At 39.3% G+C, this 27,446-nt stretch overlaps 1 protein-coding gene across 6 annotated transcripts in view; it reads left to right on the top strand.

The window, feature by feature from the left end:
* The window catches only part of Shld2 (shieldin complex subunit 2), a 65,009-nt gene that overhangs the window by 5,712 nt on the left and 31,851 nt on the right, over window positions 1-27,446 (top strand). Inside the window, exon 1 of one of the 6 annotated variants that reach the window (XM_076931476.1) lies at window positions 24,812-24,939. The exons of 4 other annotated variants lie outside the window; for them this stretch is intronic. The gene's annotated coding sequence lies outside the window, so the exon portion shown is untranslated. Of the gene's footprint in view, window positions 1-24,811; window positions 24,940-27,446 lie in introns of those variants that run through there. One more of the 6 variants, XM_076931474.1, reaches the window with a different exon arrangement.

Here is a 27,446-nt window from a genome sequence, read left to right as displayed (position 1 = left end):
TCTCTCTCTCTGTGTGTGTGTGTGTGTGGTCAGGATGAATCAGAACATGTCTTTGTCATAGCTTCCCAAGTGCTAAGGTTGCAGTCTGCACCATCATTCCTAGTTTGCACTTCTGTAGGCAAATTTATTGCTGAGTAGTTTATTTTACTATTCTGTGAGATGTGGGCTCATTGTGTAGTTCAGGATGACCTTAAGTTTGATCTGTAGCATAGTCTAACGTCAAGCCTGAGATCTGTTTGTTTCTGTCTACCATGTATTGGGATTACAGGCATGTCCCACCATGCTTGGCTTCTTTTATTCTTTTAAATGTTTTTGAGACAGGGTCTCAAGTGACTTATGCTGACCTCAAATTCATACACAACCTAGGCTGGTCTCTCCTACTCAAGTGCTGAAATTATAGACATGCACCACCAACCATTCCTAGGCTTTTTGATTTTTTTTAAATGGAATTTGAAACATTAAACTTATATTTGCTCTGGTGCAAATGTGGAGGTCAGAGGACAACTTGCTTGTATTGGTTCTCTCCTTCCACCATGTGGGGTTCTGGGAATTGACCTCATATGTCAGGTGTCAAAGTACCTTCACCTGCTGAGTCACTTGGCAGGTGGTTTTTAACTTCATTCTCATCGTCAGTGTAAAGAAACACAGTTTTTTATTGTATGCTAATTATCTTACATAGGTCAGCCTCACAGAAGTGACTTCCTGCTTAGATAGTTACTTTAGTAAGGTTCTTAGAGTTTTCTCTATATAAGATCCTATCATCTTCAAAAAGAGTTTTACTAGGGCAGGAGAGTTGGCTTAGTGGTTAAGAGCACTGGCTGCCCTTCCAGAGGACCCTGGTTCAATTCCCAGCACTCACATGGTGGCTCACAACCATCTGTAACTTCAGTCCCAGGGATCTACTGCCCTTTTATGACCACCTCTGGCACTGCATGCATTGGGTGCACTCATATCCTTGCAGGCAGAACATACACATAAAATAAGACATTAAAAAACCAGCTGTTTATCAAAAAAAGAGTTATACTTCTTTCTTTCTAATCTGATGTCTTCCTCTTAGCTCATAATTCTATTTTGTATAGACACAAATAAACACAAGTTTTAGATTTAAGAATTTCTGTTCTTCCGTATAAGTTCAGTAAACATTTTGTTTCCCAGCTACTAAAAATAATAATAGTATGCACAGTCTAGCAGAAAAGGCAGAAATTTACATCATCATTTGATATATGATGAGAAATCTTAAGGCTGATTTTACCCCTGCCCCTGAAAATATTAATCATAATAGTAATAGTTACAGCTAAATTTTTAAAGCTTTATTGTACTTCAGTAATCTGATGCATATCTCCCCCACCCTCCATCAGTGCTCTTTGCCTTCCTTCCTGAATGAGAAAATAAAAGGAAAGGTGGACATGACTACTAAAGCATGGAGAGTTCTATTGTAGATGTAAGGGGGACCGGTAGAGGGAAGAGTCCTGAACATGCTGGCGCACTAAACTGGACCAGAGAGGGGAGAGAGCAAGAGAGAAGCCAAGAGTGGCCTGCCTGGATTATATAGGGATCTGGTTGGGGGAAGAGAAGCAGAAACACAGCCCCTGGGAGGGAGAGGTTTAGGGTGGGGTGCGGGATGAGAAGCACTAGGAGGAGCTATAGGGACTGAGGGTTGCTGAGAGAGCTGGGAGGAGCCACTGGGACTGAGTGAGAGAGCAGGCCAGTGCCTGCTTTGGTGTTATAGCCACCTCAGTTAGCCTCTCACCATTTCTGAGACCTAATACCTGCAATCTCCTTCCTTTCCTCTCTGTTTACTTCCTGGTGTATTAGTGAAAACCTATGAAAAGGAGGATTATGGTGATTTGATACAAACATCAGTGATGTTAGTTGGCCTTTCAGAAAGTCAGTTTAAGCTGGGCAGTGGTGGCGCATGCCTTTGATCCTAGCACTTTGAGGCAGAAGCAGGCGGATTTCTGAGGTCGAGGCCAGCCTGGTCTATGGAGTGAGTTCCAGGACAGCCAGGGCTACACAGAGGAACTCTGTCTTGAAAAAAAAAATCTTTAAAAATACTAGGTCACTGCTCCAGTCCCACGGGGCAGTGAACTGGGATCAGAAGACCTGGAAGAGAGAACTGGAGGACAGGGGACACAAAGAATGAGCGGCTTGTCTATAGGCTGATCAAACCGCTGATTTTTACTTTTTCACACAGGGGTTATATACATAAAAAGGCAGGATGTGGGGAAGGGGATGACACAGGAGCGTAGGTGTTCAGGGGGAGTACAGATATCTTTCAGAACAGAGTGTCAGCTGGGTGAAGGTTCAGGGGACAGGACACTATGACTCCGCCTATGATTCACTTGTCCTATCTAAGTTGGTACTATCCATCAAGGTCACCCATCTACGAGGTCTATATGATTAAAACCTGGCAACTCTCCACCAAAGCTGCCTGTTTACAATACCTTATAGTTATCTGTTTCAGTGTTTTTCCACAGAGATCCGAGACTTTGTGTTAGCAGGCTGACTTAAACCTATGGCTGAATTTAGGCCTTCAGTGTATAAGCAAAGCTGCTCCTGACAGGTCACAATAAATAAACATAATAAAAATAGTTTAATACTGCTTCTCTCCCCAGCAGGGGTAACCACCCTCCTGTGTTTTTCTAATAAACTGTTATGTGAGATTTGTGGTGTGACTTTGTGGTATTCCTTGGCTCCTGATTGCCGGATACCTTTCTCCTCAGAGCTATAACACTTACAGCTGGGTCTCTTCATCACTGAGATCTGGAGTGAGCAGGTGGGGAGCAGATTAGTTTAAACTACAAGGTAGCAGAGCTTGCTAGGCGAGACCAGTGCTGTTGTCTGACACCCACTGGAAATGTAGAAAAGGGAGAACATGGACTTCTTCAGGAAGAACAGTTCATCATGTCCTGGGATCAAGAGACCAACTGATGCTCTCTCCTCCAGCCGAGCAAGATGCCCAAAGGAAAGAAGGCCAAGGGGAAGAAGGTGGCCCCGGCCCCTTCCGTCGTCAAGAAACAGGAGGCCAAAAAGGTGGTCAATCCTTTGTTCAAGAAAAGGCCCAAGAACTTTAGCATTGAGCAGGACATCCGGCCCAAAAAGGATCTAACACGCTTCATCAAATGGCCCCGATACATCAGGCAGCAGCGGCAAAGAGCCATCCTCTTATAAGCGGCTCAAAGTACCTCCTGTCATTAACCAGTTCACCCAGGCCCTGGACAGGTGAACAGCTACTCAGCTGCTTAAGCTTGCCCACAAGTACAGGCCAGAGACAAAGCAAGAGAAGAAGCAAAGGCTACTGGCCCATGCTCAGAAGAAAGCTGCTGGCAAAGGGGACGTCCCAACTAGGAGACCACCTGTCCTCCCAGCAGGAGTCAGTACAGTCACCACCTTGGTGGAGAACAAGAAGGCTCAGCTGGTGATGATTGCCCATGATGTAGACCCCATTGAACTGGTGGTTTTCCTGCCTACCCTGTGTCGAAAGATGGGGGTGCCTTACTGCATCATCAAGGGAAAGGCCAGGCTGGGGCGCCTGGTCCACAGGAAGCCATGCACCACTGTTGCCTTCACACAGGTTAACTCGGAAGACAAGGGTGCTCTGGCTAAGCTGGTGGAAGCCATTAGGACCAATTATAACGACAGATATGACGAGATCCGCCGCCACTGGGGAGGGGTCATGGGTCCTAAGCCTGAGGCTCGCATTGCCAAGCTGGAGAAGGCAAAGGCTAAAGAACTTGCCACTAAACTAGGTTAAAAAATGTACACTGAGTTTTCTGTACATAATTATAATTACAAAATTAAAAAAAAAAAAAAAAAAGGGAGAGACCAACTGACTGCTGAGAGCCCAAGCCTCTGGGCAGGAACATCAGGAACAGGGATGGGACCATCCAGAACCTAGCTCTGGGCCCCAGGAGAGAAAGCTGCAGCACCTAAGGAGGAGTTTGCATTATTTAAGTTGGGGGGTAGTATAGGGGAGATGGCAGAAGAGCATGGATGGGGAAGGAAACAGCTGCTAGCAGAGGGAGATAAACAGGATGCTGTGGAAGCTAAGGAAACAGAAAATATTTTAATAAAAATTTAGGTCAATTTAATATTGTGTTGGCATTTGAATAGCAGTAAAGCTAAGTTGAAAGGTAGGGCCTATATACTAGAACAGGAAAAGTACTTTTCCTTTAATCATGAAAGACTTAAGGTAGAAACAGAATTTTATTTGAAGTTATAGACATGAGTGTAATTGCACTTGGGAGCAATTAGAGTTTTCAAAAGGCAGGAAAGATACAGATCAGTGACACTGATGTGCTGAGTCACTGGGTAAGCAGGGCTCTGACTTTTAGAACTGGATCACATCGAGGGAAGAGATACTTGCTAATGGATTAGTTAGGCTGCTTTCGAATATCCAAATAAACAGGACTTAAACTCAAGCCATAAAACTAAGATAACTGATGCCTATCAAGCCTAGAGATGACTTTCTCACTGTCAGTACAGAAGGTCAGTGATAAGATCCGACTCTTCTTGTTTTATATTCAGATAGCTAGTGATATTTTTCTTAATGGTTATAAGATGGCTATTTTAGTTCCAGGGGTCACATGCAGGCACAGCTGAGTTCTAAGGCCGAACAACAATTCCTGCCCCTTTATTAGTATAGATAATCCTTTCCAAAGGCTACCATTCCTCTTTAGTTCTCTTAGGCCCTCATAGCTAGGTCTAAGTTACATGTCTATGCCTTGGCTGCAGGTTGAGGTTACTCCCCAAGCAGTACTTTCAAGTAACTTTCAAGTAACTTTTCTAGTCTGCTTTATCTTTCTGTGATAAAAATCCAGATAAAAGGGAGGAAAGGCTCTATTTGGCTTACATATCCTGATCACCATCAGAGAGGGAAACCAAGGCTGGAACTTCACAGAGCCCACTGAAGAATGTTACTTGTTGTCTTGCTCTTTGTGGTTTACTTAGTTTTTTTTTTTCTTTTTTGTTTTGGAATTTTGAGACAGGGTCTCTCTGTGGCCCTGGCTGTCCTGGAACTTGCTACGTACACCAGGCTGGCCTGAAACTCATAGATGTTTACTTACCTCTGCCTCCAGAGTGCTGGGATTAAAGGCAAGTGCTATCATGCTTGACCAACTTGCCTTCTTATACAGGCTTAGTGTTGGCACTGGGTTTGATCTCCGGCACCAAGATATAAATGAATTCTTTCCCTTCATGTGTGAAACATACTAATTTAACAGTTTTAAATAATGAGTGATGTTGCCAGATGCTGTGTTCACCTACAATCCTAGCACTGGGGAAGCAGAGGCAGAACTGTTGGGATTTCAAGGCCAGCTTGGGCTACATAGCAAAAACCTTGACTAAAACCGGATCAAACAAAGCTAATGAGAGATCCATTTTGTATTTTTAAAGATCTCTTTATCTGTTCCATGGAGACTGGATTGAAGAGACCTGGTGACCCTGGTACTGTCTAGGTTGTTCCACAGTGAAAGCACAGTTGAAAGAGGTTGGATATGAAAGGTGAAGGAAAGTTAGTATGTGTGACTCTGAAGTTCTGGCTTTCATAATACTACCACTTTGAAGATAAATAGTAATATGTAGGGCATTTTGGAGTTGAGATATTTGTCAACCAAATGAAGTTGCTAAATGGGAGGGAGTAGTATCAATGAAATGAGTTCATGACAGATCTGAACCACAGCAATAAATGTAAATGATATTTAAAAGAGTGACAAGAAAAATTTAGAGGTCGAGTGGAGAAACAGAGTAGTTCCTAGGTTAGTCATGAAAGATCCCACATGCACATGTTTGGACAATGGATTATGTCAGTTCTGTCAGGATGCACTGGGAACTATAGAATGGCTCAGGGGGAGTGCCTTTGTGCCAGATGACCCGAATTCAGTCCTCAGCACCTGTGTCATCAGGAGGGTCTTAACTCCAGCTCCAGGGGATCTGATGCCCTCTTCCTTTCCTCTTGCCTCTGTGTGTGTGTGTGTGTGTGTGTGTGTGTGTGTGTGTGTGAGATAAGGCTCAGTGGTAATGTGTTCAGTTCTTGTGCAGAGTCCTGGCTGGGATTTCAGCTTCACCACAATATTGTAAATAACGATGTAGCTTCAGGAGCAGCAGTGGTGACAGTGGTGAGAGTGTTTTTAGTGCAGTGATGAGAGCTGAAGTCAAGTTTAAAAAGTGAATTAAATATGCAGAAATAGATAATAGACCAAACCAGCTTTTAACAAATTTGATTTAAAAGAAAACAAAAACTTGAGGGTAGGCAGTTTACAGGGGGCCTCAAGGGGGTCAAAAGGGAGGTTTGCTTTGAAAATGGTAGACGTTAGCAATTTGTGCTTCTAAAAGTAACTGTTGGAGAGGGAGAGATTATTGTAATGGAGATGCTGTACAGGAGGTATACAAGGAGTAGGACTGGGAGTTGGTACCCCAGGAGTCTTGGAAGGGCCACTTTAGAGAGCATAGGAGCTAAAGACTCAAGCCTGACTTAGGAATTTGATACAGCAGGTTCAGTCCTATCCCAGGTCCTTTCTCAGATACTAAATAGATTCAGGAAGTCTAACTTAGAGATGCAGATTTTGTTATCTTCAGGACTAGGTAACTTAAATAAGGTTAGCCAGCAAACAAACCATCCTGAGAGTATCTGAACCAAAAGGTTGACTAGAAAGAAATCATCTGAGGTGGTAGGGAGAGAAAGAGAGGAAGAGAGAAAGAAAGAGTGTGTGTGTGTGTGTGTGTGTGTGTGTGTGTGTGTGTGTGTGTGCGCATGTGTGTTCGTGGTGGTGGGGACTGAACCTAGGGCCTGGGTGTGCTAGGCAAGTACTCCACTGCTAAGCTACATCATCAGCATTTTTAATGAACCTTTCCCCAGTCCATTCCATTCCATTCCCAGTTTGGGGTGACTGAAACTGAGGTTATAGAAAGGACAGTCTGAGTATATCTAAGACATTGAGAAGAAAGGGAGAGTTTTGAGAAGTCTGGAGACAACAAGCAGGCAAGTAGAATGAGAATATCTAGGAGAGTTGGGACAGTGTGTTTCCTGAAGTTCTGGTATGTTGAGTTACATGAGTGAGTTTTATCTGAGAAGACAGGTTAAACTATTTGGCTGGTCTTGGTACAAACTTTGTGGCCTAGTGTGACACAAGGATAATGTGGTAAGAGTACAGCAGTAAATTTTTAAAGTGATAGGCTTTGAAATTAGGCTGATAGAGAATAAATAAAACCAGAAAATACAGTGTGTTGTAATTCAAGAGTTGGAAATACAGTTGCTGTTATGACAGATCTGGCTAGGATTTCTAAAATGGAGGCAAAGTGAAGGTTCTTACCATCGAGGTAAGTGGACTGTAAAACTAGGTTGTTAGAGGAGTCAGTGGCAGAGCCAGGGAGTGAGGAGACTCTGAACCAGGTTGTGAAGTCTTTCGCAAACAGAGTGAGCAAGCAGGTCAGTAGGTAATAGAAACACATTTCAAGGTAAAAACAGATGACATAAGCCTCAGGAAAGTGTCTTTTGTTTGAGGGTAATGAATGGGTGAGGAACATTTATAATGCTTTCTGTGGGCTACATATTTGAATGGGAGAGTGGTTTGTGCTTAGACTTAGTTTAGACAGTTTGCCATGCTAGTGAGTGAAGTCAGTTGAGAAGTCAGAATACTTGTTTCCAGTTGAACAGTGTAAAGGGCTGTCAGGAGGTATTGCTTGGGGATTGTGTGAAGGAAAGAGAAGGATTGTATGAAACAGGAACTATACAGGATCGCAACCGGAAAGGGAATTAATTGTTGAGAGTTGTTTTTGGAGGATTGCAAATATGATGAAAACCACAATCATCTTAGATGTCAACATGTCAGTTAATTTAGCGGAAAATGTGTTTAGGCCGACAGACTAAGATGCTGGGTTTTGTAAAATTATATAAATGTCGCTGTTCCTAGCCTAACATTCTTTGCCTTTTGTTTAGTGTGCAGTAAAGCTCCCTACTATAAAGCTGTTTTATTCTTGGCAAACCTCAGCTCTGAGTGGTGAGAAAGCTTACATGGAAGCAGCTGGTGCTCATTTGGTTTCTTGGCTTCGGAGATCTCATGTCTGAGATGTGTGGATAGATATAACTCTCCGTCCTTGTAAGAGTGAAAAAACCATGACTCTTTGGGTTTTAGCCAAGTCTGATACCCCATTAAGAAAGGATATAAAGAAGCCCAAGTCCCAGTAGGAATAGCCGGGACTATCACATTTCATGAGTTGCTTTTTAATTTTTGTCTGTGCTCATATATGTGTAGTAATGTGCAAGTTAAGGTGTGCCTTTGGAGGTCAAAAGGTGACAGTGGGGAGGGAGTCCATTCTCTCCTTCCTCTGTGGAATCCAGGGATTGAAGTCCGGTTGTGCCATTTGCATTCCAAGTGCTTTTACCCTCCCATCCATCTACCACTCTTCTTCCTACCTTCCAGTTGCCTTTTTTTGAGACAAGGTCTCAAGTAACTCAGGCTTGCAGTGTAACAGAGGACAACCTTGAATTTCTGAACTTTCTGCCTCTACTTCCCCAGTGCTGGGGTACAGGTACTATTACACATTTCTTAATGTGGTGCTGAGGATGGAACCCAGGGTTTCAAGCATGCTACTAAGCAAGAACTCTCCCAGAGTCCCATTGCCAGCCCTGATCCATTAACTTTTTCCAGAAAGGAGGTTTTTATGCTGATGCAGCAGTATTTAAGTCAGCCTGAAGTGCAATATTCAGTACCTATTTTTTGAATGATAAATGTATTAATCATCTTTATTGTCTTTTTATAATGTATACACATATCAAAGCATTACATCATACCCTGTAAATATGCAATAACATAATTATTTATTGGTAAAATAATTGACTTTTAAAAGTAGCTCAGAAACTGGCTTGTCTGCTTTTGTCTCCTTTAAACAACCTCTTGTCTCCCTATAGGGAAACAAAGCCTGACTTTCCAGTCAGCCCCCAAGCACTCTACTTTTTCAATGATGCTGTGAATACGGTATAAATACTATCTCCCTTATGTCTTGAAAGTCTGGATGCTCTTTGTTCCTATATATTTCTTTTCTCATTATAATAGTTTCATACACAATATCTATATAATGTATTTTGATCATATTCTCCTCCCTTTACACTTTGTAGCTTTTTTCCTCTTCCCACTGATCTCCTCCCTCATCCCAAACTTGTCCCCATGTCTTTTTGTGTCTGTTTGTCTATCTGTCTTTGTTTCTATGGTGTGTGTTTGTTTGATCCACTGAGTTTAATTGTGTTTGCTTTCATGAGCATAAGTTGGTAGTTTTTTTACTGGAGCGTGGATAACTTATCACTGGCAACAATATTGAAGGAACTATTTTTTCTTCCCTAGCAGCCATAATTGTCTTTCCATCCTCATGGATGGAGCCTTATGAGCACCTCTCCTCTCCATTATGGGATGTTGCTCTAGCCGTTCTTGTGCAGGTCATCACAGCTGCTGTGAATTTAAGAGTACAGCAGCAGGCCCTGTACAGCACTTCATCCTTCTTCTGTGTCTTTGAAAAAGTGTGCATGCATGTCTGTGCACAACATGCATGCAGTATCTGGTGGAAGCCAGATGAGCATGTCAGATCCCCTGGGATAGAGTTATACATGGTTGCAAGCCACCATGTATATGCTGAGGATTGAATGTGGGTCTTCTGGAAGAGCAATTGGTACTCTTAACTGTGAGCCATCTCTCCAGCTGTTCTGTGGCCTTGGAGATACAGATGTCTCAGTTAGGGCAGAGCATCTAACACTCCCTTATTCTAAGCTGTTTGACCAATTAGCCTTTATAATAACTGTTGCCCACTGCAAAAAGAATCTGCCCTGATGAAAGCCGATAGCAGTACTAGTCTATGGCCATAAACAATAAGTTGGAAGATGACATGGCACATATATCAGGTCCTTGCAGCAATGCCACAGTAGTACTTAAGAATTCTTTTCTTAAAACTAGAGATGTAATAGTTCATAAACTTACTAATCAGTCTCAAGGTTGTGTGTCTCCTGAGATCCCTTACTGCACTAACTTTTAGCATATTAAAGTATGTTTCAGTTCATCAGGTCATGAATTACTTAAAATAAGAAGCATGGTGTCCTTTTTATTAGGATACTAGGAGATACTAACATTTCTGCTCTACAAGCCAGGGATAATTCTGCTAGCAGGAAATATAACTTCATAACATGTTTAACCATCTCTGCCTCTTTCAAAATAATAGATGCTATTGGAAAGATTCATACCTCACATTTTTGTCTTTGTAACTACTAGACTATTTGTCTCATACTGGTTTTGCTATCTGTTAAAAGTTTAGACCTGTCAGGCAGTGGTGGCACTAGCCTTTAATCTCAGTGCTGACAAAGCAGAGGCCGGCGGATCTCTGAGTTTGAGGCTAACATGGTCTACAGAGTGAGTTCTAGGACATCCAGGGCTACTAGCAGCTAAGAGATGAAGGAAATTTGAGGGGATAAAGATTGTTTTGATTAGAGCACAATATTTACAGTTGTGTAGTTTTAGCACAACAGACTTTACCTGTCTCTTATCGGCACTTTATTCCTTCAGTACTTTAGGGTTCCCTGCACTTTTATTATATTTAGACTTTTTTCCACTCTCATTCTTTTATTTTTCTTTTTAGACATCCTAGTAATGGCATTTTGTACTTTTTTTTTTAGAGTTTGTTGTTCTTTTTTAAAAGAAAGAGAGAAAGAGAGAGAGAAAGAGAGATTCACTCTATTGCTGTTCTAGAACTTTTCCTGGGAAAAAATGAATAAATGTCTACTTATCTGGATAGGGCACCAACAAAATACTGGAGAAATAATACCACCAGAGTCCAACTTGATGAGCTGGAGTTTATTGGAAATCCTTCCAGGACTGCAGATGACTTACAGGCAGCTGCATCACTGAAGAACCCTCACCCAGCATGGGGGTGACTCTTGAAAAAAAAAGTGTATCCCTGGAGTTCCTGGGAAGACTTGCAGGGAGCTTGATAGGCCAGACTCTCTTCTCCCCAACAATAGCTGTTATTTGTGTTATCATGAGGAGGAATCTTATGAATATTGTACATTTTAGGTATTTCCTCAGAGTGTGAATTGTCTACTTCCTGATCCTGAATCAGTTTCTTTACTTCCTGATTTTTTTTTTCTTTTTAAATCTTGTGAGACAGGGTTTTATTATGTAGTTCTGGGTGACTTGGAACTAGCTACGTAGACTAGACTGGCCTCAAACTCACAGAGTTTTGAGGGGTTTTTGTTTGTTTGTTTGTTTCTGCCTCCCAAGTGCTGGGATTAAAAGGCATGTACCATTACTTTCTGATTTTTAAGAGCTGGTTCCAGTGAGGTATTTCAGTTTGAAGTAAATTGCTGCATAATAGCACTCAGGGGCTTGTAGTCCCTACCTCTGCTGTCGGCCTTCTAAGTGATTTTATTTATTTTAAAAGACATTAACTAGTTTTCTTGAGGATTATCCTATGAAAAAGATTCCATTATCAAATTAGTTTGGGAAATTGTATATATTCCTGCACCCCATCTCCACCCCCATCAGCAATTCACAATGAATTAGTTTTCTTTCAGGTTGGTAAAGGTGCTGGGAATTGGTATTGCAAATAATTTTATCAAGTTCTTTTAAAAGTCTGTCTTAGGACACAAGTCTGTTCCTTCTGATCCTACAGCAACCTAGTTCTTACACTCACAAGGTTAGGCTGAACCAGAACTGAAACCCAGGTTAACTGGACAATCAGTTCCAGAGGCTTTTCAAGCCCAGTTTCCTGTTCACAGTGAGCCAACAGCTTTAATATTAAATCCTCTGTTTCTCAAACTTGTTTGGATATAGACATCATTATTTTTCAAAACTTATTCAAAAGTCTGTTGCCCCTGAATGGATCCCAGGAATGCTGCCTGAGTCAATCTACAGCAGTGATTACAGTCTTTTAAATAACAGTGTTTTGAGGTAGAACTTGTTTTTAGGTTAGCATCCAAAGAAATGAGTTTCATCATGGCATCTTTATACATTGTATCATTAGACTTTAGAATTGGGTTTTCTCACTGTGGTGTTAAATGGTGTATTGTTACTTTTTCCAATTGTACCTATTTTGTATTCTTATTCACAATGACTTTTCTCCTAAATTGTGTTGAGTCTTTGTTTTGGGGACAGGGTGTATATTCCAGGCAGGCCTAGAACTCTCTCTGAATCATGGATGACGTTGACATTCTGGTCTTCCTGCTTTCACTCAGTAGTTAGTTGTTGGTCAGTGCTGCCATGCCCACTTTATGTGGTCTTGGGGACTGAGTTCAGAGACCTGTGCAGCTACGCACACAAGCAGTCTCCGTTACATCCTTAGTGCCTGCTTTTGGGGTTTTTTTTGGAGACAAGATCTTACTTGTGTAGGCTGGGCTAGCCTCGAACTCATATTTTACCATCTTTCAGGTGTTTCGATCATGGGTATGAAACACATTAGCACTTTCCAGGATCTTTTAATACTAAAACAAAAAGATTTATTTATTTTTGTTTTATGGGTATGAGTGCTTGCCTGCACACAAATGTGTATGTGTACTATGCAAACTGGAGTCACACTGTGTGGGTGCTGGGAAGGTTCTGGGAAGCAAACCTGGGTCCTGTGCAACACTAGTAAGTACTTTATCTGCTGATCCATCTTTCCAGTCCCTAAAAGAATTTTTAATTCAAATTGGTGTTTCACTTTACCCTCTCTGTTCTAAGATTATATCAATCATAAACTTTTCGTGTTTAGGGATTTTTGAGATGATCCAGTTCATCTTCTTTGTTATTTTTCTTTAATTTTATGGCAGGTTAAGAAAATAATACCCATTTAGTAATTTGCATCTGAGTTTGAAACTTTTTTATTAGCTCTGTAATCTTAGATTTACTTCGTTTTCAAAACTTACTTCTTTGTCTAAAAGAATATCTTGAAGAGCGGCTGTATGAATCAAGTAAGAGGCCAGCAGGATGACTTAGCAAGTAAAGACTGCGCTAAGCCTGGAGACCTGGTTTGATCCCCAGGACCTGCATGATGCAGGGAGACATGACTCCCCAAAGTTGTTCTCTCATGTCCATGTGTGTACTGTAGGGCCCATACACACACAAAATGTAATTAAAAAATTGAAAAACTCCAGGAAGATGGCTCAGTGGGTAAAGGTGTGTACTTACCAGCAAGCATACCAACAACCTGGGAGTGTGATCCATGGGAACCACGTGATGAACCAGGGGAGCTGCCGCCTTCATACTGTCCCATTCTTGCACCCGCTCCTCCCATCCCCCCCAAAAGTAAGTAAATGTCATTTAGAAAAAGTTGAACAAGAAGCAACAGAGAGGCTGTTGGAATTCAGGGGTTGTTTTAACAATTTTCTTAGGCCAGTTATGTTGGCACAAGCCTTTAATACCAGTACTCAGGAGAAAGGCCTCTGTGAATTCAAGGCTAACCTAGTTTTACATACTGACTTCTGGGTTAGCAAGATTATACAGAGAGACCCTGTCTCAAAAAGAAAAATGTTTTTAATGGAAAAAAAAAAGACTTAGGAAATCCACGTATTGTCAAGCATGTTAAAGGTTCTCCGTCCTTATTACCCTCCCCCATGCCCTCAGGAAATGCTCTCCATTTGATTACATGAATGAGTCATGAAACAGTTGGACGGTGCTAAGTAGTTTTAGATGTGAACGTCTCAGTTTTGTGCTGGCATCAGCTACACTTCTCAAAGTGATGTTGTCATGGCAACTGCAGGTTGTATGGGAGTTGAAGCCAGTTTCCTTCCAGCTTTCCAGCTGACATAGAAGCAGAACTTACTGGGTAAGCGCAGACCTACTTACTAGCTCACCTATTAGTGATGCTCAGTTAGTTCTGCTGCTGACTGCTGCTGGCCTTTTTGAAATTTCACCATTGCCGTTTATAACCTGACATGTCTTCAGAAGCTTTGATTTATGGCTTAAATCACCCTCTAGAGCATGTGAAGTATGTTTCCTAAAATGGCCTTACCTGTTAGTATGTTCAAAGTCATGCATTTAAGATGATGCACCGTGGGTTCTTGTTTGCTGTTTGTGTACTTTGCTAATGTAACCTGAGCACGGACAGTCATTTAAAACAAAGTGATTATAGTAAAAGTCTACAGGAAGCCTTAAGTTGTTAAATAAAAAAAGGTTCCCAGCTATCAAAGAAGCTCAGGCAAGAGTATTGCTAAATCTTATTTCTAATTCTAACTCTGTTGCTTGTAATTTCTGTGATCTTGACAGCTTGACAAGTTTCTGCTTTTAAGTTTCCTTATACATAAGAAAGTCAGTACCAAATCTACCTACTTTGTTCCAATAATCATGGTTACTGTGTAGCCATGTAATCAGTAGAGGATAGATACACATAGGAAGACACAGTAGTTTGCATGTTTCTCACAAATAACCTGTTGCATTAATCAGGAATGTTCTTTTCAATCTCGTTTTCCATTCATTTTCTAAACATTTAGAAGCTATATATTCAAGGGAGAATATAAATGTTTAACATTTAGAATGAAAATTAAATTTTTTTTTAAATTGATAATAATAAGTAATTTATTTTGGTCTACCCAAAGTGTTTTAGCAAAAATGGTTGATGTCTGACAGATATTAGTTTGAAACTTCCATTTGCAATGATGGTGTTAAGGCTGTAGGCAAATTATTTAAACTATCTGTAAACTATCTGGATTAATGGGTAAGAATGCTTGTGTAAGCATGCGAACCTGAGTTTGGATCCAGCACCCATGTATAAAGCTAGGCATGGCTGTTTTTGTAACTCCAGCATGGGGTTTGTTTTTAGCCAAGGCTGGCCATGAATTCATGCTGAGCTTTCTGGAATTTTGATGTGAAGTCCATTTATCAATTTTGGCCATATAATCTTATCTTCTTGTTAACAAATACTCATATAGTCTATGAATTTATATAAAGCAAATCATAAAGAAATAAATAGGTTTCAATAAAAGTATAGATTTTAAAAGTAGAAAGGGTAATCGATACAGATAATACTTACGGAAGTTGAGTATGATGGCACATACTTGTAGTTTCGCATTAGGGAGGCTGGGCAAGAGAGTTACCATTGAATTAGCTGCCACCCTGGGCTACAAATGGACACTAGGCCTGCTAGCAAGCACTACATAGGAAGACCCTATCAAAATAACTCTTCTCCCTATTCTGCAAGAAAAAAGTATAAACAAACAAACAAAAACAAATAAACAAACAAAAAATCCAAAAAAGAAGGTCTTAGGGTTAACCCAGGCCAGCCCAGGTGTCCTAAGATCCTGTTTCAAAACAAAAAGAAAGTATTATAGACATTCAGATGTTTTCTTAGAGGAGCAGTTCTCAACCTGTGGGTCACAATCCCTTTAGGGATTGAATGACACTTTCACCCTTTAGGGAGTCACGTATCAGATGTCTTGCATATCACATATTTACGTTATGATTCACAACTAGCAAATTACGGTTATGAAGTAGCAATGAAAGTAATTTTTGGTTGGGGGAGGGTCACCACGGCATGAGGAGCTGTACTGAAGAGTCACAGCATTAGGAAGGTGAAAACCACTGCCTTGGAGTGATATAAATTTAAAAAAAATTAAAGGTCTCAGTATTTAGTTCAGGCTAGCCTCAGATTTATGGTTCTCTTGCTTTAGCCTTAGTTGCTAGGATTATAGGTATGTGCTACCACATCTGCTAAGGAGCTTCCTTCTTAGGGGAGTTTTCCTAAGCTTTTATTTTCTTTTTCTCTGTTATCACAGCTGGGAATTGAATATAGTGCACATGCTGGGCAAGCTCTCTGCCATTTTCTTAAAGTTTTTAAATATGAAGGTCAGTATCAATATGAACAACCAACAGATTATTTACTAAATTGTGTAATTTAAATAGTAATCTTTAGTAATTTTTAGAGTTACTTTTATCTCTAAGATGATTTTTTGTTGTCATTGAATGACTTTGGGTCATACAGTTCTGTCTACTTAGACAGGGTTTCTCTGTGTAGCTCTGACTGTCCTGGAACTCACTCTGTAGCCCAGGCTGGCCTCAAACTCAGAACCAACTGCTTCTGCTTCTGGGATTAAAGGCACGCATGTGCTATTACCTTCTGGCCTTTAAAAAAATTTTTTTTAAAAAGCATTTTATTACGTGTGTGAGACAGCACATGTGTGGGAATCAGAGGACAACTTTGAGAACTGGGTTCTCCCATGTGAGTTTTTACGGATTGAACACAGATAACCAGGCTTACCAGCAAGCTCCTTTACATACCGAGTCTGTTCGCCATCTTTTGTGGGGCAGGGGCATCACTTTTGGCTGTAGTAGAGTTTGCAAGTGATGATCTTCTGTACTAATTGGAATTGTGCATAAATGCTGATGAGGAAGTAAAATATTGACTCAAGTAAAATATTGGTCATTTCTGTTTTTAATTCAACATACTGATAAAGGAAAAGAAGCCAGGGAAAGTTTGGAGGTTAAGTTTTATATTGTGAAATATCAACAGAATGATTTATGCATACTTAGATATAGCAAGTGATCTAACTAAAACATGATTCCTTTGGGGATTATTTAAATACACTCTGAAGTTCTTCATGTTCCAGCTCTGGTCTTGCTGCTGAGATCAAGGACAATGTTCATTCACATGGAAATGGTCATGCATTTCCCCAAGAAACAGCTTGGTTCTAGTAGAACTCTGAATTCTCATTCATTATTCATTAAACAACCATTTTAAGCTCCAGATAGAAAGCAAGTACTATGCAGCACACTGTGTTTAAAGAATCCAAAGATAAATAAGACAATTATGATACAATTTGTAATCTTAAATTTGTGAACTTTTTTTTTTCTTCTGTCTGTGGAGGACATAAAACGTGGTTGAAAGTCATCTAAATGGTTATGTTTATCCCTTTAATTCCCAGTGGTTCTTAGTAGGTACTTTATAGGCTTAATTGGTCTTTGTTTATTGCCACAGCTTTAGCTTTATTTCATCATTTCAAAAATTATTTCTCAAGTTTTGTAGTGAATTGTAAGTCTCCTTGGAGAATACAGTCTGTATATAAGCTGGAGACTGTATTTATGGTAGAATGGAACAGTGCTTGCTTCAGCATTACTGAGTTAATGTACAGTTGGTACAAAGTTTTCCCTTCCAGTGACTAACTTGTTTAATGAGAGTGAATGATTGATTATGGCAACTGAAAGTATAAAACATGAGTGTTCTTTAGACACACCGTTCTTCAGTATGGTAGGTAACTTTTAGTAAGTTCTTTTTTAAAATCTTGGATGTGGAACTTAGATGGTCACCCTTCTCTTTTGTTGTTGTTGTTTTTTTTTTTTGTTGTTGTTGTTGTTTGTTTGTTTTTTGTTCTTTGCTTTTTTGAGACAGGGTCTCATGTAGCCCAGCCTGGCCTCAAACTTGTCATATAGCCAAGGGTAATTTTGCATTTCTGATCCTCCTGCCTCCTATAAGTGTTGGTGTTATAGACAAATGCCATGCATTTGATACTTCATAACAGTTTTTAAATAAATCCGTCTTTCTTTCCTTTTTCGAGACAGGGTTTCTCTGTGTAGCCCCGGCTGTCCTGGAATTTGCTCTGTAGACCAGACTGGCCCTGAACTCAGAGATCTGCTGCTTCTGCCTCCTGAGTACTGGGATTAAAGGAGTGCTCCACCACCTCCCAGCTCGATACTTTTTTTAAAGGAGAGATACATGAACAGGGCTTTGAATCTTTGAATATACTAGATAAATGTTACTATGATAATTAGATATTTTGATATGGAAACAATTGTAGTTGTTTAAAAACTAAAAATTAAAAACATTAATACTAACTTTATTAATGATATTTATATTCAATATTGTACTAAGTGCTATAGGTACATTAGCTTTTAAAAATGATCCCTAGATTTTATCTGCAGGTATGTAAGTGTACCATATGTGTTCGATAGCTGTAGGGGCCAGAATCCGTTGGAATTGGATTCACTGACTGTTGTGAGTCACCGTGTGGGTGCTGGGAACTGGACCAGGTCTAGTGCAAGAGCCATTATCTTATTCATGCTTTGTAAACATTTCATAAAAAGGATGCTATTATTATACCCACTTTACAGACTAGACAATCAAGGGACTGAAACCCAAGGTTTCTGCTGTTAGTGTCATTTTCTTAACAAGAGTTTTGATATCATGAAAATACTGTTTCCTCTTTTCCTCCTTTCTCCTTCAAACTCAATTGTTTTATTATTTTATATCTTGCAGAGCAGTTTTGTTAGATATGGTTTCCAGAGGTCAGGTTTAGTTTCCCAGTTGGGTTTTTATGTCTTTATGACTCTGGGAAAGACTTGGGTACTATATCTTCCTTTTCTTTTCTTTTTCTTTTTCTTTTTTTTCTTTCTTTCTGTCTTTCTTTCTTTCTTTTTCTTTTTCTTTGGTTTTCGAGGCAGGGTTTCTCTGTGTAGCCCTGGCTGTCCTGGAACTCACTCTGTAGACCAGGCTGGCCTCTAACTCAGAAATCCGCCTGCCTCTGCCTCCCAAGTGCTGGGATTAAAGGTGTGCACCACCACCGCCCAGCCTGGTTATGAGTTTTTTAGGACAGCCAAAACTATGTAGCAAGACCCTGTCTTTAAAAAACAAAAACAAAACCAAAAAACAACCAGCAGCAGCAACGACAACAACAAAACCCCAAACAAACAAAACAAAACCAAAAACAAACCCAGACGAGCAAAAAGAAAACAGGTGGGGCAGGTTTGTCCCATTAGAGGAAGAGAACAGGTAAAACATTCATTGGAATCCTTGGCAGGCCGCTCCGCCGATAGTGAGCCTGATGATTGCTTCTACTGCTGTCTGCTGAAAGATGCTCACTGTTCAAGTCCGTTAGTTTGGCTCAAGAGCTCTAGACAGTTTTCACTGACCAGACTATCAATCTCCATGACAACCTCATGAAAAATATTAAGAGGCAGAGTTAATGAGAGAAGTTATCTAACATCAGGTTTAATATAAATCATGCTTGTAAGGTAAAGTGTCATTGTACATCTGACTGGTTCATGTACCAGAGCCTTGTAGAAGAATAAGGTGAGAGAAGTGGTGTTCTCTGGATCTAGAGATATTGACATGCTGTTTGGTTTTTAAGCAGAAGCAGAGTATTAGAGGAGGAGTCGAATATAACGGAATAGGTTAAGAAATGGAAACTCGGTAGCTAAGCTTTCAGTGGCACGTGTCTTTGAGCCCAGCAAATGAGTCTCCGAGTTCTAGGACAGCCAAGGCTACACAAAGTTCTATCTCTAAAATCCAAGGAAGGGGAGAGGGAGGAGGAAGGTTAAGGATTGCTCATTTTTTAATTACTAAAAATAATTGATTATATAAAGCAGAAGTAGTTATAGCATGTTTTAAGTTTGTGTGTGTTTGTATGTGTGATATGTATGTGGTCTTTGACTTATTATAATTCAACCTAGGATTTTTGCTTTTATAATGGTGTAAAGATGATAAGCATTCAATAGAAATTGCATTTGAGTTTGAGCTTTCCCTGAGCTAGCAGTGTGTGATAGGGTCCTCTTCAGTGATGCTGGGCAGTAGCAGCTCCCAGTCAGCCATGCGGCTATGAGAGTAAACAACTGTGTCCACAGTACACCGTGTTGCTAAGCTGGGTTGTTCAGTAAGCTAGTGTGTGCAATACATTTTTATATGTAATGCTAGTTTATTTCTTAATGTCGTCTGAGTCCAAGCAGTTTTCCCCTTGATTCTCAAAACTGCCTTTTCACAGATTCACTTTTCACAGATTGACATACAACCCAAACATAATATTTGGCTCATCTCTTAGATATCTTTTATTTAAAACATTCTTCCCATATTTTTGTTATAGGCTAACTTAAAAATTTATTTACTTATTTATGTTTATTTCTCTGTGTGTGCGCATGTATGAGAGAGAGAGAGAGAGAGAGAGAGAAAGAGAAAGAGAGAGAGAGAGAGATTGATTAATTAGATCAGAAGATAACATGTGTCTACTCTCTGATCTCATCACTTGGGTCCCAAGGATCAAACTCAGGTTTTCAGGCTCAATGGCAAACACCTTTTATTTTACCTTCTAACCCAGTGGTTCTCGACCTTCCTAATGCTTTAACCCTTTAATACAGTTCCTCATAGAACTGTAGAACAGTCTTCTGAGTTTACTTCCATGTGATGTTAACAAGTTCGTTTATTCCTTGTATTGCCAGTAAAGTGAATTGATAAAGTTAGCTTTTATTTTTACTCTGGGAACTTTTTATTATTTTGAGATGAAGTTTCCCTATGTGCTCAGGTTGGCTGTAAACTCCTGGAATCATGCATGCTCTCAAGCAGCTATGACTGTTATGTGTGCCATCTTGCCCAGCTCTCTCTCTCTCTCTCTCTCTCTCTCTCTCTCTCTCTCTCTCTCTCTCTCTCTCTGTGTGTGTGTGATCTATCTGTCTATGTGAGATACACTCTATGTAGCCATAGCTGTCCTAGAACTTAACATGTAGACCAGGCTGGCCTATCCCAGCTTTGTTTTTATTTTAATTCCACGAACCCAAGTCAGTGTTAGGTTTTGTATAAACATTTAAGTAAGTACGTTGTGTAAGTTGCATCTTCCCTATTAGACAGTTGGCAGACATCTCCTCTTCAGCTGTGATTGTAAGCTAAACAGCTTATAGGTACTAGAGAACATGAAATTAATTTTCTAAGCATGTAATAATTCTTCTATTTAGAAAAACTTCCGTTTGTATTATTTTCCTTTCTTAATAACAATTGAATTTGAATTTCAAGAAATCTGAAAGCTTTTAGTCTGTAGTCATCCATCTTCCAAAGCCCTGAAGAAATAATAAGTGTATGAGTTTGCTCAAGCTATAGTAACAAAATACTATGAACTGGGATGACTGAAGAAGAGATGGAAGATCAGAGTCTGAAATTAAGGTGTTGGTAGGGTGGTGAGGCAAGATTTGTTCAAGTATTAGGTGGTTTATTATTTTATTTTTCATTTTATTGATTTATATGTGTGAAGATATCAGAGGATAACTTTCATATGTTAATTCTCTCCTTTTACCATATATGTTCCTGGGGATCAAACTCAAGTCATTACACTTGGTGACAAATGCCATTATTATTGAGCTATCCTACTGGCCCAAATTTTCATTTGTTTTGAAACAGGGCCTTACATTGACCTAGAATTTACTAGGTAGCACAGACGGCTTTTGAACTTGTGGGAGTCCTCCTGCCTCAGGCCCTTAATTGCTGACATTATAGATGTGAGCCATAATACCTACATTTTAAATGTATTTTTGACTTACTGGATCTTCAATTCAGAGTTCATCAAGATACAGCCCGGTTGTAAATCAAGAATCGTCTTCATCACCCTAGACATATACTGCCAAGAAAATCCAGATGCTCTGATACATGCTTATAATTTCAGCACTTGTGAGGCAAAGACATGTAAATCTCCATGAGTTTAAGTTCAGCATGGTCTGTCTACATGTCAAGTTGTAGGCCAGCCAGGGCTACGTACAAAAACCAAGTAAGCTAAACCAAAACAAAGAGAGTTCAAGAGGAAAAAAAAAACATTTAAAACAATAATTCTTTAATTTGTAAATGACATGATTATATACATCAGAAATATCATAGGACCTATAAAAGTCAATTTTATAAGTGAATTTAGCATTCTATATAGAAAAACCACACACACACATAATAGCAATGAAAAATCTGTAAGTTAATTAAAATTTAAAGTGTCATTGAAATACCAAATATCTATAAATAAGTCTAAAAGTATGCTTTCAACACTAAAAAGTATAAAGCATTGCCAGTAAGTTTTTAAAATGAAGTATAAAGGGTAAGCCAGTGATGGATTAGAAAAGTCAGCATTGTTAAAATGAGCTCTCTAGTGTTCAGTAGAAGTAGTGAGAGTTTCATTAACACCTCTCAGTAGGCTTTGTTTGAAGAAATAGACAAACTAATTCTGTAAATGTTTTGAAATGTAAAGGACTAACAAGAACTAAAAGTATTTAAAAGACAGCATTTGGAGAACTTTTCTTTCCTGATACCAGTGTTTCCTTTATGCCATAGTAAATAAGACTGTGTGGTCTTGGCCAAAGAACAGATATAGATCACAAACAGAGAGGTCAGAAGAAACTTGCACATGTGCTTCCCGTCCATTGGCCAGTTCAGTCAAGAGGGAGAAAGAAAACTTCGTATGGATATAGGTATGGGAAACAGTGAGCTCACACTCTTCTTATTCCACATACAAAAAGTACTCTGATAAAATGCAAAAGCAAAAGCTATAAAATCTCTTTATTGTCTCTTGCTACATATAACAAGTTCTCCAAGATTTAGTGGACTGAAGACTTGTTACTTGATAGTTACTATGTGAAGACTCAGGAGGGGCTGCTCTGTTAGTTACTATGTCATTTATGATGGTGGCAGTCCCCAAGCTATGAAGGAGGAGATAAAAAAAGAAAAAAGAAAAAAACAAGCGGGTGATTACTTAACAGCTAAGAAGTTTCCTTGTCTGTATTCCAGAGGTTCTCTTAGGTTGTCTCATTTTCACTTGATTCTAGCAATTTAAATTTTTCTTCTCTGATTTCTTTAATGATCTACTATTTAATTAATGTATTTATTAGGTCTTATTATGTAGCCTTTGCTGGTTTGGAAATCACAAAGATCTACTTGTCTCTGCCTCCAAAGTGCTGGGACTAAATGCGTGTATCACCACACCCAACCTGTACTGTTCTCCGAAAAGCATATTATTCAGTCTTCAAGTATTTATGTGTTTTCTGAGACTTGTTTGCTGTTGATCTCTAATTTAATTTATCATGCTCTGAAAGAATACAGGGAACTATCTCAGTTGTTCTGTATTTGCTAAATGTTGCTTTGCAGCCCATAGTGTGATCAGTTCTTGAGGTGGTTCCATGCACCGCTGAGAAGAATATATATTCCCTGTCAGTTGAGTGGTGTACAATAGAGTTAACTTACTTGGATTTTTTATAACTATAAAATGTTGAAGATAGCTAGAAGAAACATGACCAAAATCAACTTGTCCAACTCTTCCTGAGGAACACTGACTGGGACCTCCAGCAACAGCACAGGGAATAGCCTTAAGGATTAACAAATGGTGTTATGTGAAATTAAACAACTTCTGCATGACAGAAGAATCAGTCAACAGCGTGAGGAGACATTCCTCAGAATGTCTTTGCTAGTTATACTTCAGGGAAGGACTTAATATCTAGAATATATAAAATTTGCAAAAATTCAACTCCCAAACCTCAAAGCTGCCAGTTCATGGACCAATGAATTGAACAGACAGTTCTCAAAAGAATAAATAGAAATGGCCACTGATACTTTAAGAAGTGCTCACCATCCTTAGCCAGAAGGGAAATAAAAACAATTTTGGGATTTCATTTCACCACAGTCAGTGGCTGCCATTAAGAAAACAAATGGCAGCAAATGCTGGGAAGGATGTGGGGAAGAAGACCCTGATGCGTTGTTAGTGGGAGGGTAGCCCTATATAGACACTGTGGAAGCAAGTGTGGCAGGGTCTCAGACGGCTAAAATGAGAACGATACTTGTAATTGTGAGGTTTTTCTGGTTATTTATGGGGTAGAGAAAGTTGTTTCCTTTAATCACATGGAGTTTGTAAGAAACATTCTTTTATAGTTGTAGTTTGGGCAAAAGACAAAATCTACTGATATGGTTCATCCTGTTTCATAAATATTTGACCCATTCATCAGACTCTGACCACTCTAAAGATAAAGACTATGTTGTGTTAGTCTTTCTGACTGGTGGCCTTCTACAGATTGAGAAACTGTGTAATGATTAACTGTGGTAATGGATATGTACTTGCTGGTTTCACCTGGTATCTTTAACCCTCTGAGTACAACCAAAATATAGCCTAGAATCATTGAAACTCATCATTTATCCATGACTATTTGTATGTAAGTTTTCTATGATAAATATCTTACCATTACCTACCAGTCTTCACCACCTCCACCCCCCCACTCACATACTAATCATTCCCATAACTTATACTCAGTAGCAGCACCCTTTGGTGTAATTCTAAAAAGTATATTATATGGTGTGTGTGTGTGTGTGTGTGTGTGTGTCTGTGTGTGTGTAGGTGTGTAGATAAAATGCATGCCTTGGCATGTGGAAGTCAAAGGATAGCTTTCAAAAGTAGGTTCTTTTCTTCCATTGAATTCCAGAGATTGAATTCAGGCCTTCATCAGGCTTGCTCAGTATGTACCTATATCTCCCGAGCCATCTAACTGGCCCTGTTATAATTAATCAGTTTTACATAGTCAAGGACATTTTCTAACTAATTCCTAAAGAGTGAAAGTCCCACACTTAAGCTATTTGTTGAGATAAATAAATGAAGGCATAGTGAAATGGCTGCCATAAGTAAGTAACCATGTATTTTACATTAGTTGAATTCATTTCTGGATCTGGGGGTTGTCTCTGAAATATCAAGACTGATTGTGTTACACTGAGTACTAACATCTACCTCTGCATAGAAGGGAAGGGGTCTTTGAATTTTTATCTTTGATTTTTTGGTGATACTATCAAGTGTAGTAATACTACAAATATGAATAGGTCTGAAGTTGAAGAAGGGTTACAAACTTGTAAAGCATAATTGAATATATAATTGGATATGTGGGAATAAAATGAATAGTCTTAGATTTAGTTCTGTATAGTTGTGTAAAATAGCAAGACAGCCTAAGAAACAGCAGAATGGAAAAATCAAAATCAGATCAGTGGAGGAGCTGGTTGGAAAAGAGCAGTGTTCTGAAACTAAGGAACGGAGTGTCTCATAGTGAGAGTACTGTGAGTGCCCATTTGGCAATTTGGACTTTGTTATTGTCTTAATAGAGATAGAAGTGAGTGTCAGATTTCAAGATACTGAGAAAGTGCTAAGTGAGGACACAACAGGGGAATGTTTTACATTCTTTCTGTATATCTTGGAGACATGCGTGTACCTCTTACAGCCAGCATGGCCCTTAGGTAAGCCAACTGGGACAGCTTTCTGGCTCCTGTGTTGGTTTGGGGAATGGGATGACTCTGGGCTGTACTTCACTTTTTTTTTTTTCTAAACATTATTCAATGTTGTAACTAATCATATCCGTAAGAGCTTATGAAAGATGAAGGCAGTTCTATGCTCATTGTGCTGACTTACACGTCTCCTTTCTGTTGACATCCTGTTTTTAATTCTGCGGGATTTCTTATCTCTCTTTGATGATCATCACTTTATCTTTTCTATTATACTACAAATGCCTTCATTTCCTTTATTATTGTTGCTTTTCCATTGCTAGCATAATGCCTGAAAAGTTATTTTGATTATTAAATAAATTAATACATATCTCTCTTTTAAAACCCAAAGTAATTTTATTTTGGTGATTTCACAGAATTAAAAATGTAGAATGTTTGAGGAAAGGGTTGATAAAGAGTTATGACAGTAAGGTGAGGATTGAAGACTGATGGGCCTGTTGAAGATTCTCCATACTGAAAGTATTGTAGCAAAATTGTAACAGGAAACAAATTTAAGTGGGCTGAAGAAAGAGGACAAAGAAGCAACATAGAACTTTGTGTTTTCCTTTAACAGATTCTAGGCTAAAAGGAAGAAACCATTAGAGAACACTCCAAGGTTCATGAGAATTTGTTATCAATGGTTACTTTTATGCCTTGACTTGCTATTTAAGTTTTCTCTGTCTTGATAGCATTTTGAATATTTTTGCAGTGCTATTTGGAGCCTCCTTGTGGTGAATCTAATAATGACATGTAAATTAGAAAAACCTGATGTACCAGTTATTGCATATGTAGATTATTTTTATGAGGGTTAAATGAAGGTAGGCTTTGTGGTTGTGATAAGAATGCTTAGTTCTTTGGTTTCCAATGAGTTATATATAATATAACACCTAAAATTGCTATAACTTTGTTTCTACAGTACTTTACTCTTATACATTTTAACTATTTGAAATTTGTAGTGCATTTATTTTAAGCCCTAATACTTTTCTTAAACACATTTTAAAAAATATTCATTTTTATTTGTGTGCATGCTTGTGTGTGTGTGTGTGTGTGTGTGTGTGTTTATGCACCAGAAGGTATGGGATTCCCAGGAGGATCCTATGGAAGTAGAGTTAGCATGTGGTGAACCCACTGATAGCAGTGCTGGGAACCAAGGTTGATTCCTCTGAAAGAGCACTATGCACTGTTAACCACTGAGCCATCTCTCTGGGTCTTTAGCTGATAAACTTAATAGCTGCTGTCACTGTTCTCGCCTTTCATATTAAGTGTCAGCAATAGGACTACTGTTCTATCGTCTGTCTGAAGACTGTGGAAGATGTTCCTGAATGACCAAGTAAAAAAGAACTGGCTTTATGAAAATAATACAAATTAACCAGATATCATAAAACTTGAACATTTAAATAGAAGTGTTTAAAACAGTCATGTATAATCTAGGTCCTTCATGATCCTTTTGAGACAGCGTCTAGCTTTGTAGCCCCAGGCTGGCCTCAAACTTGTGAGATCTGCTGCTTTTGCTTCCAAAATTCTGGAATTATAAATGTGTGCTAGTATACCTAGGCAATCCTGATCCTTGATGCTTTTCTGTGTAGGCTTTTAAAATATAAATACTTTTGAACATTTTAACACAGCCATGTGACCATGTCCAGTTCTTAAAAGTGAAGCTTCATCAATATAGTTGTTGCCTTATGATTGCCCTTACCATAGTCCCATTACTGCTTGCCAAGGTCAACTTCAACCTTTGTTGTTTTATTTTGTGTGTTTATGTGTATGAATGCACACATGTGCCTGTTTGTGTGTGTGTAAGTCAGAGGTCACTCTTCTTGTTGTTCTTAGGTAGCCATCCACCTTATCTTTTTTAACTATTTATTTGTTTATTTATTTATTTTTATGTACATTGGTGTTCTGCCTGCATGTATGTCTGTATGAGGATGACAGATCCCCTGGAACTGGAGTTATAAACAATTGTGAGCTGCCATGTAGGTGTTGGGAATTGAACCCAGGTTCTTTGGAAGAACAGCCAGTGTTCTTATCTGCTAAGCCATCTCTCCAGCCCATCCACCTTATTTTTAAAAAGACATTTCTTGCACGAATGTGTGGATGGGGAGGGAGTGCCTGTCACGGTGCCTGTGTGGAGGCCAGAGATGACTTTGCAGAATCATTTCTCTCCTTTCTCCTCCACATGCTGTATTAGTATGTTGCTGTGGATAAAACACTGTGACCAACGCAGCTTATAAAAGGAAGAGTTAATTTGGTCTTATGGTCTGGGGGAGGTGTGGCCTCAGGAAGCTGAGGGATCACATCTTAAACTGCAAATACAAGGCAGTTCATGAACTGGAAATGGCTATAAACTCTCAAAGCACTTCTTCCAGCAAGGTTTCATTTCCCCAAATTACACCACAGACTGGGGACCAGGAGTGCAAAACTGTGAGCCTTTGGGGGACATTTCTTATTCAGACTACCACACATGGGTTCAAGGGTCAAACTCA

This window comes from Arvicanthis niloticus, chromosome 3 (genome assembly GCF_011762505.2).
Source record: "Arvicanthis niloticus isolate mArvNil1 chromosome 3, mArvNil1.pat.X, whole genome shotgun sequence".
Classification (NCBI taxonomy): Eukaryota; Metazoa; Chordata; class Mammalia; order Rodentia; family Muridae; genus Arvicanthis; species Arvicanthis niloticus.
This window is presented reverse-complemented; position numbering and strand designations above follow the sequence as displayed.